Genomic DNA, 13710 nt, shown 5'->3' with positions numbered 1-13710 from the left:
GAGAGGACATCCTGTCCTTGTTCTTGATCTTAGAAGGGAAGCTTCTAGCTTTTTTGTAATTATGTGATGTTATCAGTAGGTTTTTTTGGTATATAATTATCTATCAAGTTGAGGAAGTTCTTCTCTTGGTTTACTAAGGTTTTAAAAATCATGACTGGGTATTAGATTGTGTCGAATGCTTCTTCTGCATCTACTGATGTGATCATATTATTTTATTCTTTAGCCTGTGATGGATTACATTAATTTATTGTCAAATGTTGAACCAGTCTTGCATACCTGTGATGAGTTCCACTTGGTTGCGGTGTATAATTCTTTTTATACATTGCTAGATCCACTTTGCTAATATTTTGTTGAGGATTTTTTTTTTGAGGATTTTTATATCTATATGTTCATGAAAGATATTGATCTGTAGTTTTCTTTGTATATTTTTGGCATTAGTGTAATGCTGACCTCATAGAATAAATTGGGAAGTATTCCTTCTGCTTCTGTTTTCTGAAAGATTGTAGAGAATTGATTTAATTTCTCCCTTAAGTGTTCAGTAGAATTCACCAGTGAACCCATCTGGGCTTGGCGCTTTCTGTTTTCAAAGGTTATTAATAACTTATCCAATTTCTTGACTAGATCTAGACCTATTTAGATTGTCAATTTCTTCTTGTGTGAGTTTTGGCACATTGTGTCTTTCAAGGAATTGGTCCATCTCATCTAGGTTATCACATTTGTGGGCAACTAGAGTTGCTCAGGTATTCTTTATTTGAAAGTAAGTTGCAGTTTTTGACATTTTCTTATAAATATTCCAACTTGCATCTCCTAAAAATAAAAATATTCTCCTACATAGCCACGTACCATTATCACACTAAGATTATTAACTTAAAATTTTTGTATTAATACTTAATTATTAACTTACTAATTACAAGGGAAAAAATGTTTTGAGGGTTAACACAACCAAAAGACCAAATTTAACATCATCAATGTGGTAATCTGACATTCTACACCTTCTGATGTGATGCAACAAGAAATACTCATCACTTACAGTGTTTGTGTCAAAAATGTAAACCAGAATCTAATCATGAGGAAATAATCAAATATAAGCCAGCTGCCCTAAACTCTGAAAAAAAAAAAAAAGTTAGAGACACGAAGAAAAAAGGAAGCGGCGGGCTGTTCCTAACTAAAAGAGGCTAAAGAGACAAAATTGCCAAATGCCATTTTGAACTTTACAGTGGGGCCTTGACTTACGAGTTTAATTCGTTCCGTGACAGAGCTCGTAACTCAAATTACTCGTATGTCAAATCAGTGAACGAGTGAGACACGTGATGCTGGGCTGATGTTGTGACGTTCACTGTGACGTTTGCTGCGCCAACTAGCCGTGGGGTATCTGAAGCTGGCTCGTAACCCGAATTTTAGCTCGCAACTCAAAGCAAAAAATCGGCGGAGAGACGGCTCGTATCGAAAAACTCGTTAGTTGAGACACTCGTAAGTCAAGGCCCCACTGTAATTGGAATCCAGATATGAGGAAAAAGACAAAAAAGACATTTGGGGGGCAGTCGGGTAAATTTTAATATGGACTGTATATGATGATATTGAATCCTTGATAAAATATAAAATAATGTAGTTGTGATCCCAGTTCTGACTTTTTTGATGTTTTCATTCTGGTTTTACTGAGAAAATGGAACTCTATACCTTAAAATAGACTTTAATAAAAATCAAAGCTGTTTTCTGTTCCGCTCCCTGTGGGGTTTTGCAGGGACGGTTTCCAAAAGGCTGCGCCTCGCTGTGTGCGCGGGTGTTGTGGGGGCCACCACGCACACAGCACCACTCAGGCAGGTTCAGGACCTTTGCATTGCTGATCGTGAAATGGAATTTTAGGATAGGGGCCAGAGAAAGGACTAGAATAGTAAAGGCCAAGCCTGGGAAAGCCCTGTATAAAGCAGTGAATTAATTATCTCCTCAAGGGTGGCAGAACCCAGCGTCCTGTGGATATTCCAAACCTACAGGCTTCTAAATGTTTGTAGTAACTCTATACCAACTCATGTGATCCTTTCTTTCACAGTGAGAAAGGGAATAGGAGGATTTTTGTCTCCTAAAGATTGCCTGTTTCCTGATCCCTTTCCACTTCATTTGTTCACTCATTTGTTATCATTCAACAATATTTATTGAGTGTCTGCTGTGTCAGGTACTGTGCTAAATGAAGAGTAGTGAAAAAGACCGTATGTGTCACCTGGAGTTTTTAATCTAGATGGGGGAACAAGCATGAAACACAAGTAAATATTCAGTTACATCTGCGATAAAAACGTTAGAGGTGCCATGAGAGGGAATAATAGGATTTTTAACATACTTTGTGGGCTAAACATCACACATGTGTGAACCTCTAATCTGCAGCATTGTCTTGAGAGGTCACAACAGTATAGGTATAGGAGAATCTAAGTCAAAGATTAGCTGAAACTCTATTCTGATCGTCCAGCCCTAAATAAAAAAAAATTTAAAAGTTACTGAATGGCTCTCTGCTGGTGAGGTTTCTTTCTTGCTTTCGTTAAAAAAAAAAAAATTTTTTTTAAAAATCAAGCAGTCAAGTTCCATCTACTTTACAAGGGGAAGATAAAAAAGAGATTTGTCCATGGTTAGCCTCATGGCCATAGGGGTCCATGTTTCCTTAGAGGTGTGGTGACCAGCCTTCCACTCTTTTTTTTTTTTTAAGGTAACAGCCCCCCGCCCACCCCCACTTCTTTCTATTTTCATTTAGTTAGTTATTATTGAGGTATAATTGACATATAACATTATATTTCATTTATACAGTGTAATGATTTCATATTATATATTGCAAAATAACCACCACAATAAGTCTAATTAACATCTGTCACCACACATAGTTATATAATTTTTTAAAACGTTTTTATTGAATTTATTGGGGTGACATTGGTTAATAACATAGAGGTTTCAGGTGTACAATTCTATAATATATTATCTGTACATTGTATGTTCACCACCCCAAGTCAAGTCTCCGTCCATCACCATTATCACCCCTATACCCTCTTCTACCTCCCCTACACCCTTTCCCATCATGCTGTGCTGTTGTCTGTGTCTATGAGTTCTTATTTGTTTGTTTGTTTTTTGCTTAATCCTTTTACTTTTTCATTCAACCCCCCAACCCTCCTCCCGTCTGACAGCTATCAGTCTGTTCTCTATATGAGTCTGTTTCTATATTTACCTATTTTTTCCCACTGTGCAACCTGCTTCACTGTCTTTAGCCTGTAGGCAGAGACTGGGCAATAGTTCACGGCCATGGTTTGCCCTGGCATGGGGTACTGTGAGAGACTCAGGAGGACGGGCCTGCCATAAATCCAAACCCATGCATGTGTTTCTATTTTGTTTGTTAGTTTATTTTGTTCATTATATTCCACGTACGAGTGAAATCATATGGTAGTTGTCTTTCTCTGACTGGCTTACTTCACTTAGCATAATACTCTCCAGGTCTATCCATGCTGTCACAAAAGGTAAGATTTACTGTCTTAGCAACTTTCAGATATGCAGTACAATTTTATTAACTAGTCGCAGTGCTGCATATTACATCCCCATGACTATAGATTTGCCTATTCTGGACATTCCGTATAAATGGAATCATATACTGTAATATGTGGCATTTTGTGACTAGCTTCTTTTGTTTCACATAATATTTCAAGATTCATCCATGTTGAATCATGCATCAATAGTTTACTCCTTTTTATGGTAAAATAATATTTTGTTGTATGGATATACCACATTTTATTTACCCATTCATCAGTTGATGGGCATTTAGGTTGCTTCCACTTTTTGGCTATTCTGAATAAACTGCTATAAACATTTAAAGTTCAAGTTTTTGTAACATTTTTATTTCTCAGTAGGATTGCTGAGTCATGTGGTAACACTATATTTAACCTATTGAGGAACTCCCAGAATGTTTTCCAAAGCTGCTTCACTATTTTACATTTCCACCAGGGATGTGTTTCATTTTTCTCCATGCCTTCTACTCTTAGTACTTAAGATGAATGACAGTGATGACAACCAATTATAACTTTTCCTTTCTCAGTATGGGTACTGAGAGGTGTAGGTCTTCTTTAAAAATAGAAATACTGCAAAGTAATAAGTATAGATACTTTATCATGACAGTATAAAAACTTGGTTTAGCAACTTTTTATTTTGTTCCCTCCCTTTTTCATAAACTAAGTTATTTCTTGAGAATGTAATGGTACCATGTTCTTTTAATTATAGCCTGTCAAGTACATTTTTTTCCCAGATGAAGGAAAGAATGTCATATGGCAAATGACTTAAGACTCTTATCCTGTCCAAGGGTCTCTGGCAAATATGAATAATCCAAGCCCTGCTCCCACAGAGATTCATATCTTTTTTTTTATTATTTGGATTTTTTAAATTGCATTGGATTTTAAAGTAAATACCAGACATCATGTCATTTTAACTATAAATACTTCAGTTCTTATCTCTAACAGATAAGAACTTTTAAAAATGTGACCATCATGTTATTATGTCACATTATCTAGTTCCTTAATTTCTTCTTTTTAAAGCACATTTTGACATGGGAATTTATTTCTTTAAGTTGATTTAAGAAAATATTCACGAATTTTATTCACCACAGCTATATTTATATGAGCACAAATTTGCAATGAAGTCTTGATTACGGGCAAACAGTTAAATGATGGAAATATATATATTCCTTTTAGAGGGTTAGTGTTGAGGCATTAGAAATTATGATATGACAGGATAGGTCCAGAGACATGGATGCATGGGATAGACTGACAGAACTTAGCGGGGAGAGGAGGGTTTGGGGGGATAGGAAGAGATTAACCAAAGAACTTGTATATATACACGTACACATGCATAGTCCTTGGACACAGACAGTAGTGTGATGAAGGCCTGGGGGAGGGGGCAGGGGCTGGGTGGAGAGGGATCAAGGGTGGGGAGAATGGGGGAACATCTGTAATACTGGCAACAATAAAAAAATTACAATATGAAATATTTTTAATAACCCAAGGAAAAGGTAATGCTAAAATGTTAAATAAAAAAAAGCACAATACAGAAATATATAAAAAGCATTAGTATGATAGATATTTCATTTACACACATGCATGTACACATAGATGTATTTATGTATACATACAGAGAGAAAGAACTGATTGAAATGAAGACATCTTTGCTAAAATTTTAGTAGTACCTAATTCTGCTGATTATTATATTTTTAACAACTAAAGTCCATACTTTACTCAGCCAGAGTAAAGTTTTTTACCTAATGTCCTTTTTCTGTTCCTGGGACCCATCCAGGATCTCACGTTACATTTCACTGTCACTTCTCCTTAGGCTCCTCTTGGCTGTGGCAGTTTCTCAGACTTTCTTTGTTTTTGATGATCTTTTTTTTTTTTTAATATATTTTATTGATTTTTCACAGAGAGGAAGGGAGAGAGATAGAGAGTTAGAAACATCGATGGGAGAGAAACATCGACCAGCTGCCTCCTGCACACCTCCCACTGGGGATGTGCCCGCAACCCAGGTACATGCCCTTGACCGGAATCGAACCTGGGACCCTTCAGTCCGCAGGCTGACGCTCTATCCACTGAGCCAAACCGGTTTCGGCTGTTTTTGATGATCTTGACAGTTTCTTTTAATTTGTCAATTACAGTTCACATTCAGTATTATTTGATATAATTTCAGGTGTACAGCATAGTAGTTAGACATTTATGTAATTTACAAAGGGATCCAATAAGTCTAGTACCCACCTGGCACCATACATGGTTATTACAATACTAGAGGCCCGGTGCACGAATTCTTGAAGCAATGGGTGCCTTGACCTGGCCTGCGGGATCGGGCCGAAATCTGCTCTCTGACATCCCCTGAGGGGTCCCAGATTGCAAGAGGGCACAGGCCAGGCCGAGGGACCCCCACTGGTGCACAATCAGAGCCGGGGAAGGATGTGGGAGGTTGGCCAGCTGGGGAGGGACCACGGGAGGGCTCCAGGGCATGTCCGGCCTGTCTCACTCAGTCCCGATCAGCCAGACCCCAGCAGCAAGCTAACCTACCGGTTGGAGCTCTGCCCCCTGGTGGTCAGTGCACGTCATAGCGACTGGTCAGTTGTCTGCCCCCTGGTGGCCAGTGCATAGCGAGCATTTGAGAGGCCTTAGCATATCATTAGCATATTACTCTGATTGGTTGAACGACCAACCGGTCAACCAAACACTTAACATAATTAGGCTTTTATTATATAGGATTATTAACTATATTCTCTATGCTGTACTTTACATCCCTGTGATTATTTTATAACTACAAATTTGTACTTTTTAATACCTTCATTTTTGTTTACCCATTCCCCCAACCGTTTCCCCTTCTGGTAACCATCAATTTATTCTCTGTATCTATGGATCTGTTTCTGTTTTGTTTGTTTATTTTGTTCTTTATATTCCACATGTAAGTAAAATCATCATATTTATCTTTCTTCAACTTATTTCACTTAGCATAATACCTTCTATGTCCACACATGTTATTGCAAATAGTAAGATTTCATTCTTTTTTTATGGCCGAGTAATATTCCATTGTATATATATGTACCATATCATCTTTATCCACTTGTCTATTGATGGGTACTAATGTTACTTCCATATCTTGACTATTATAAATAATGCTGCAGTGATTATAGGGGTGCATATATTTTTTTAAATTGGTGTTTTAGATTTCTTCAAATAAATACCCAGAAGTGGAATTGCTAGGTCATAAAGTAGTTCTATTTTTTTTTTTTTTTTTGAGACACCTCTATACTGTTTCCCATAGTGGCTGAACTAATATGCATTCCCATCAACAGTGCATGAGAGTTCCCTTTTCTCCACATTCTTATCAATACTTGTTTGTTGATTTCTTGATGATAGTTATTCTGAAAGGTGTGAGGTACTATTTCATTGTGATTTTAATTTACATTACTCTGATAGTTAGTGACATTGAGCATCTTCTCATGTGTCTATTAGCTATGGGTATGTCCTCTTTGGAGAAATGTCTATTCAGGTTCTTTGCCCATTTTTAAATTAGATAGTTTGTGGTTCTTTCTTTTTCTTTTTCTTTTTTTTTTGGTGTTGATTAATATGCATTCTTTATACATTTTGGATATTAATCCCTTATTGTATGTATCATTGGTGAATATCTTCTCGCATTCGGCAGGTTGTCTTTGTTGATTGTGTCCTTTGTTGTCCAGAAACTTTTAGTTTGACATAGTCCCATTTGTTTATTTTTTCTTTTGCTTCCAGTGTTTGAGGAGATACATCAGAAAAAAATATTAACTAAGAGCAGTGTCAGAGAGTTTATTGCCTATATTTTCTTCTAGGAATTTTATAGCTTCAGGTGTTACATTTAAGTCTTTAATTTATTTTGAGTTTATTCTTGTATATGGAGTAAGAATGTGGTTAGTTTCATTTTTCACATGTATCTGTCCTGTTTTCCCAACATTATGTATTGAATAATCTGTCTTTACCCCATTGTATATTCTTGCCTCCTTTGTTGTATATTAATTGAACAGATAGGCATGGGTTTATTTATTGGCTATCTATTCTGTTCCATTGATCTGTGTGTCTGTTTTTAATGCCAGTATCATGCTGTTTTGGTTACTATAGCCTGATCATATTGTCTGATAACAGGTAAGATGATACATCAACTTTGTTCTTCTTTCTTAAGATTGCTGTGGCTCTTAAGGTCTTTTGTGGTTCCAGGTAAATTTTAAAATTATTTGTTCTGTGAAAAATTCCATTGCTATTTTGATAGGGATTGCATTAAATCTATAGATTGCGTTGGGTAGTGTGGATATTTTAACCATGTTAATTCTAACTATGAGCACAGTATGTGTTTCCAGTTATTTGTATCCTCTTCTTCACTGTCTTACAGTTTTCCGAGTATGGGTCTTTTACCTCCATGGTTAAATGTATTATTATGTATTTTTGTTGTTGTTGTTGTTGTTAATCCTCATCCAAGGATATTTTTTCCATTGATTTTTAGAGAGAGTGAGAGGGAGGAGGGGAATGGGGAGGGAGGGAGGGAGAGAGAGAGAGGGAGGGAGGGAGAGAAATCATTGTGAGAGAGACACGTGGATTGGTTGCCTCCCACATGTGCTCTGACTGGGTAGGGATCGAACCTGCAATTCAGGAACATGCCCTTGACCAGAATCGAGCCCAGGACCCTTTGGTGCACAGACCAATGCTCTACCCATTGAGCACATCAGCCAGTGGTCCTGTGTATTTTTTAATACAATTGTAAATGGGAAATTTTCTGTTTCTCTTTCTGACAGCTTATCGGTGTACAAAAATGCAACTGATTTCTGAATATTAATTTTCTATCCTGCCACTTTACTGAATTAATTTATCTGTTCTAATAGTTTTTTGGTGGAATCTTTAGGGTTCTCTCTATAGAGTATCATGTCATCTCCAAATATCAGTTTTACTTCTTATTTTCCCATTTGAATGCCTTTTATTTCTTTTTCTTGTCTGATTGCAGTGGCTAGAACTTCCCTTAATATTGTCTAACTAGAGGCCTGGTGCATGAAAATGGTGTACTGGAGAAGGGGGTCCCTCAGCCTGTCCTGCGCCCTGTCACAGTCCGGGTGCCCTCGGGGGATGTCAGACTGATGGCGCGGGGAGCAGGCCTAAACCGGCAGTTGGACATCCTTAGTGCTGCTGTGGAGGCGGGAGAGGCTCCCACCACTGCCACTGTGCTTGCCAGCAGTGAGCCCGGCTCAGGGCTTCTGACTGAGCACACTGACCACCAGGGGGCAGCTCCCGCATTGAGCATCTGCCCCCTGGTGGTCAGTGTACATCATAATGATGGGTCATTCCACCATTCAGTCAATTTGCATATTATTAGCCTTTTATTATATAGGACTAGAGGCCTGTTGCAGGAAGATTCCTGCAAGAATAGGGCTTCCTGAGGCCAGAGCGAAGCAGAGAAGGGAGCGAAGCCGGAGGCAGGCTTCGCTTCCCCCCTTCCCCGCCACTTCGCTCCCTCCCGTCTCCGCCGCCTCAGCTCCCTCCCATCTCTGCTACCTCCGATCCGTTCCCTTCTCCACCGCTAGGCTCCCTTCTGCAGTACTTGGCTCCCTTCTAAGCTGTCTTCAGTCTTTGCTGGGCGCCTGTGTATACAAATTAACCGCCATCTTTGTTGGGTTAATTTGCATACTCTTCTGATTGGCTAGTGGGCGTAGCAAAGGTACAGTCAATTAGCATCTTTGTTTTTTATTAATGCAGATACCTAATCCATATTCAGATGTCCCTAATTATCTTAAATATGCCTTTTCGTGGGTCCAAACAAAGGTCTGCATATTTAGTGGTTTTGTCTTAATTTTTTTATTCTAGACTAATTATTTTTACAAATTTAGATCAATTAGATTTGAAGCCTCAGCCCTATTACCTCTGTAGGTTGTGTAATATTGTGCAAATTAATTTAGTGTTTGTTCTTCTTAAAGTTATGCCTGTGCCTAGTTCACAGAGACGGTTCTTCAAGGCTTGTCACCAACAAAAACAAACAACAAAAAAGCACTCCCCTGTTACCACCACGACTTGATTTCCTACCACTAATAGGCATCTGTTTTCAACTCTTTTAACCTAATTTGTTTGGTATTTTCCTCTAAATCTCTAAATAACATACTTATATTGTCAGTTCTTGATATTTCTATTTTGAGTATTATAGACTTTATATAGTATAAGATGAAGATTTAGTACTCAGTCACACTCACTGCTTTTCTACCACATATGTGAAGTCTAGCATAATTCTTCTAAAATAATTAGAACAACATTCAGTCTGTTTACTATGGCCATAAAAATGCTATTTTTGGATACCATGTTTACAGTGTTTTCATTGCACATTCTTTTCAAAAGTCAGTAATAGTTTTACTTTGTTTTGCTTAGTTTTATGTGTACTTACTGCTATGCAACCCTAAATGCTTCCCCAGTTATATGAATCCTTTCTCCATGTGTTTGAACACATTAGTATCTGTCAGTTCCATTTTCTCTTTCTTTTTTCCCCCCATTTTCTTTTAGTTTTTAGAGATTTTATTTTAGAAGAAAAGACAGATAATAAGCAAATAAATAATTACACGGTGATTTTATTTTATTTTATTTTTTAATTTTTTTGAATTCTTTATTGTTTCAAGAGTTACATACAGTATTACATATGTCTCCTTTTTCCCCATTGACCTCTCCCCATCATCCCCCCCCCCCCTACTCCCCGCACATGCCCTCACCCCCCTAGTGTCTGTGTCCATTGGTTATGCTTATATGCATGCATACAAGTCCTCTGGTTGATTTCTTACCCCCTCCACCCCCTCTCCCTTCCCTCTGAAGTTTAACAGTCTTTTCAATGCTTCTCTATCTTTGGATCTGTTTTTGTTCATCAGTTTACATTGTTCATTATATTCCACATATGAATGAGATCATGTGATATTTATCGTTCTCCTACTGGCTTATTTCACTTAGCATAATGCTCTCCAGGAACATCCATCCTGTCACGAATGGTAAGAGTTCCTTCTATTTTATAGCAGCACTAGAGGTCTAGTGCACAAAAATCTGTGCACTCGGGGGGGGGGGGGGGGTCCCTCAGCCCGGCCTGTGCCCTCTCCCAGTCTGGGACCCCTTGGGGGATGTCCACCTGCTGGCCTAGGCCCGCTTCCCGGGAGAGCGGGCCTAAGCTGGCAGTCAGACATCCCTCTGGCAGCCTGGGAGCCCTCGGCGGACGTTCATTTGCCAGCAGGGAGCAGGCCTAAGCTGCAGTCGGACATCCTTAGCGCTGCTGAGGAGGCGGGAGAGGCACCCACCACCACCACTGTGCTGGCAGCCGTCAGCCTGGCTTGTAGCTGAGCAGAGCTCCCCCATGTGGGAGCGCACTGACCACCAGGGGGCAGCTCCTGCATTGAGCGTCTGTCCCCTGGTGGTCAGTGTGCGTCACAGTGACCAGTCATTCCCAGTCTTTCTGCTGTTAGGGTCAATTTGCATACTACCCTTTTATTATATAGGATAGAGGCCTGGTGCATGGGTGGGGGCCGGCTGGTTTGCCCTGAAGGGTGTCCCGGATCAGGGTGGGGGTTCCCACTGGGGTGCCTGGCCAGCGTGGGTGAGGGGCTGAGGGCCGTTTTCAGGCTGGCTACACCCCCTTCAAGGTGGGGGTCCCCACTGGGGTGCCTGGCCAGCCTGGGTGAGGGGCTGATGGCTGTTTGCAGGCTGGTCAAGCCCCCCAGTGGGGACCCTCACCCCATGGGGGTGTGGCCAGCCTGGGTGAGGGGCTGGGGGCTGTTTTCAGGCTGGCCACACCCCCTTCAGGGTGGGGGGGTCCCCACTGGGGTGCCTGGACAGTCTGGGTGAGGGGCTGAGGGCCATTTTCAGGCTGGTGGGCGACTGAAGCTCCCAGCCTCTCCTTTTTTTCTTTTCTTTTTTTTTTTTTTTTTTTATTAAATCTTTATTGTTCAGATTATTACATTTGTTCCTCTTTTTCCCCCCCATAACTCCCCTCCTTCCAGCTCCCACCCCACCCTCCGCCCTCACTCCCCACCCACTGTCCTTATCCATTGGTGCACGATTTTTCTTCAGTCTCTTCCCGCATCTCGCACACCCCTTTTCCCCCCAAGAATAGTCAGTCCATTCCCTTTCTATGTCCCTGATTCATTATAATCACCAGTTCATTCTGTACATCAGGTTATTTATTCACTTGATTCTTAGATTCATTTGTTGATAGATGCATATTTGTTGTTCATAATTTGTATCTTTACCTTTTTCTTCTTCTTCCTCTTCTTAAAGGATACCTTTCAGCATTTCATATAATACTGGTTTGGTGGTGATGAACTCCTTTAGCTTTTCCTTATCTGTGAAGCTCTTTATCTGATCTTCAATTCTGAATGATAGCTTTGCTGGATAAAGTAATCTTGGTTGTAGGTTCTTGGTATTCATCACTTTGAATATTTCTTGCCACTCCCTTCTGGCCTGCAAAGTTTCTGTTGAGAAATCAGCTGACAGTCGTATGGGTATTCCCTTGTAGGTAACTGAGTTTCTTTCTCTTGCTGCTTTTAAGATTCTCTCTTTGTCTTTTGCTCTTGGCATTTTAATGATGATGTGTCTTGGTGTGGTCCTCTTTGGATTCCTTTTGTTTGGGGTTCTCTGCGCTTCCTGGACCTGTAAGTCTATTTCTTTCACCAGGTGGGGGAATTTTTCTGTCATTATTTCTTCAAATAGGTTTTCAATATCTTGCTCTCTCTCATCTTCTGGTACCCCTATAATTCTGATGTTGGTACGTTTGAAGCTGTCCCAGAGGCTCCTTACACTATCTTCGAATTTTTGGGTTCTTTTTTCATTTTGCTTTTCCGGTTGGGTGTTTCTCGGTTCTTCGCATTTCAAATCTTTGACTTGATTCTTGTGCTCCTCTGGTCTGCTGTTGGGAGTCTGTATAATATTCTTTATTTCAGTCAGTGTATGCTTACTTTCTAGTTGGTCCTTTATCACACCATCGAGGGTCTCATTAGTTTTCCTGTACATCTCATCAAGTTTATCGACAGACTCTAGAAGCCTCTTGAGAGACCTCAAAAGTGTGGTTCTGAATTCAATATCCTCCCTTGATAGTTTTGTCCTGTTTCTTTGTCTCCGCATTTTTTTACGCTTTCTTGGTACACCCCCTAGTGGTCTTTGTGCACAGTCTTGTTGTAGTTAAGCCTTGATTGTTATAGTTAATACAAGAGGGATTTGACCTCCAGGCCGACTGGCTGTGATAATCAGCTGTGTTTGCAGTGGAAGAACTTGTGTCCTCTAGAGAGGTGCTAATCTAGCCTTTGCCTGAGGCTATCTGGCAAATGCCTCAGTGCAGGGCTTGGGCGGGGCGGGTCCCACGGGATCAACAGGGCGGAGGAGGGAGCAGTTATGGCTGCTCTCAGTCCGTCCCCAGGGGCTCTCCCTCTCTGTCCCAGCAACAGCTGCAAACCTTGGAGGGACCGTAGCCAGACAGTCCTGCTTCTCCCGTTTGAGTCTGGGTCCCTAGAGACTCGCCCAGATCTGGAGCTCTGAGTCTGAGGCTCCCTCTGGATTGAAACAGACAACCACGCCCTCAGCCACCAGCCCACGCTGCGCGCACTCCGCACCTTAGTATTTTACTTCAGCACTGCGCCTCCTCTGATTCTTGGTTCCACCTAGTTGTAGAACTTTCATTCAGCCAGCCTTCCTGTGGTTCTGGATGATGTCTGTTCGGTCTTTTAGTTGTATTTTTGAAGTAGTTGTTCGAGGCAGCAAACTCCGGCGTTAACCTATGCCGCCATCTTGGTTTCTCCCACATGGTGATTTTAAAACATTTGTGATAAACATTAAGATGATGATGTCCAACCCTAGCTGGTTTGGCTCAGTGGATAGAGCGTTGGCCTGCAGACTGAAGGATCCCAGGTTTGATTCTGGTCAAGGGTACATCCCGCAGTAAGGGGCATGCAGGAGGCAGTTGATCAATGATTCTCTCTCATCATTGATGTTTCTATCTCTCTTTCCCTCTCCATTCCTCTCTGAAATAAATTTTAAAAATAAAATAAAAAAAGATGATGAAGTCCAGGTTATTAGTAGAACATGTACAGCAGACTTGAAGGGGGCTGGGTGATCTTTCTCTTCTATGCCCCAAGAAATAAGTGAGTTGCCCAAAGTTGGTCAACCAGTAAAAGAGGGACAACCAGAATCTTGTCTTCCT

General features: G+C 40.5%; 1 protein-coding gene and 1 non-coding gene across 3 annotated transcripts in view; one reads left to right on the top strand and one right to left on the bottom strand.

The window, feature by feature from the left end:
• ST3GAL3 (ST3 beta-galactoside alpha-2,3-sialyltransferase 3) overlaps positions 1–13710 on the top strand; it is a 175381-nt gene that overhangs the window by 47325 nt on the left and 114346 nt on the right. The window lies entirely within an intron of this gene.
• On the bottom strand, positions 3214–3347 carry LOC139004688 (small nucleolar RNA SNORA42/SNORA80 family). The gene has a single exon (XR_011470533.1). It is a non-coding gene; the product is annotated as a small nucleolar RNA SNORA42/SNORA80 family (small nucleolar RNA).

This window comes from Myotis yumanensis, unplaced genomic scaffold (genome assembly GCF_028538775.1).
Source record: "Myotis yumanensis isolate MYYU_CA2020_CCGP unplaced genomic scaffold, mMyoYum1.0.hap1 SCAF_2, whole genome shotgun sequence".
Classification (NCBI taxonomy): domain Eukaryota; kingdom Metazoa; phylum Chordata; class Mammalia; order Chiroptera; family Vespertilionidae; genus Myotis; species Myotis yumanensis.
The sequence above is the reverse complement of the archived record's forward strand: the minus strand, read 5'-3'. Positions and strand labels throughout refer to the sequence as shown.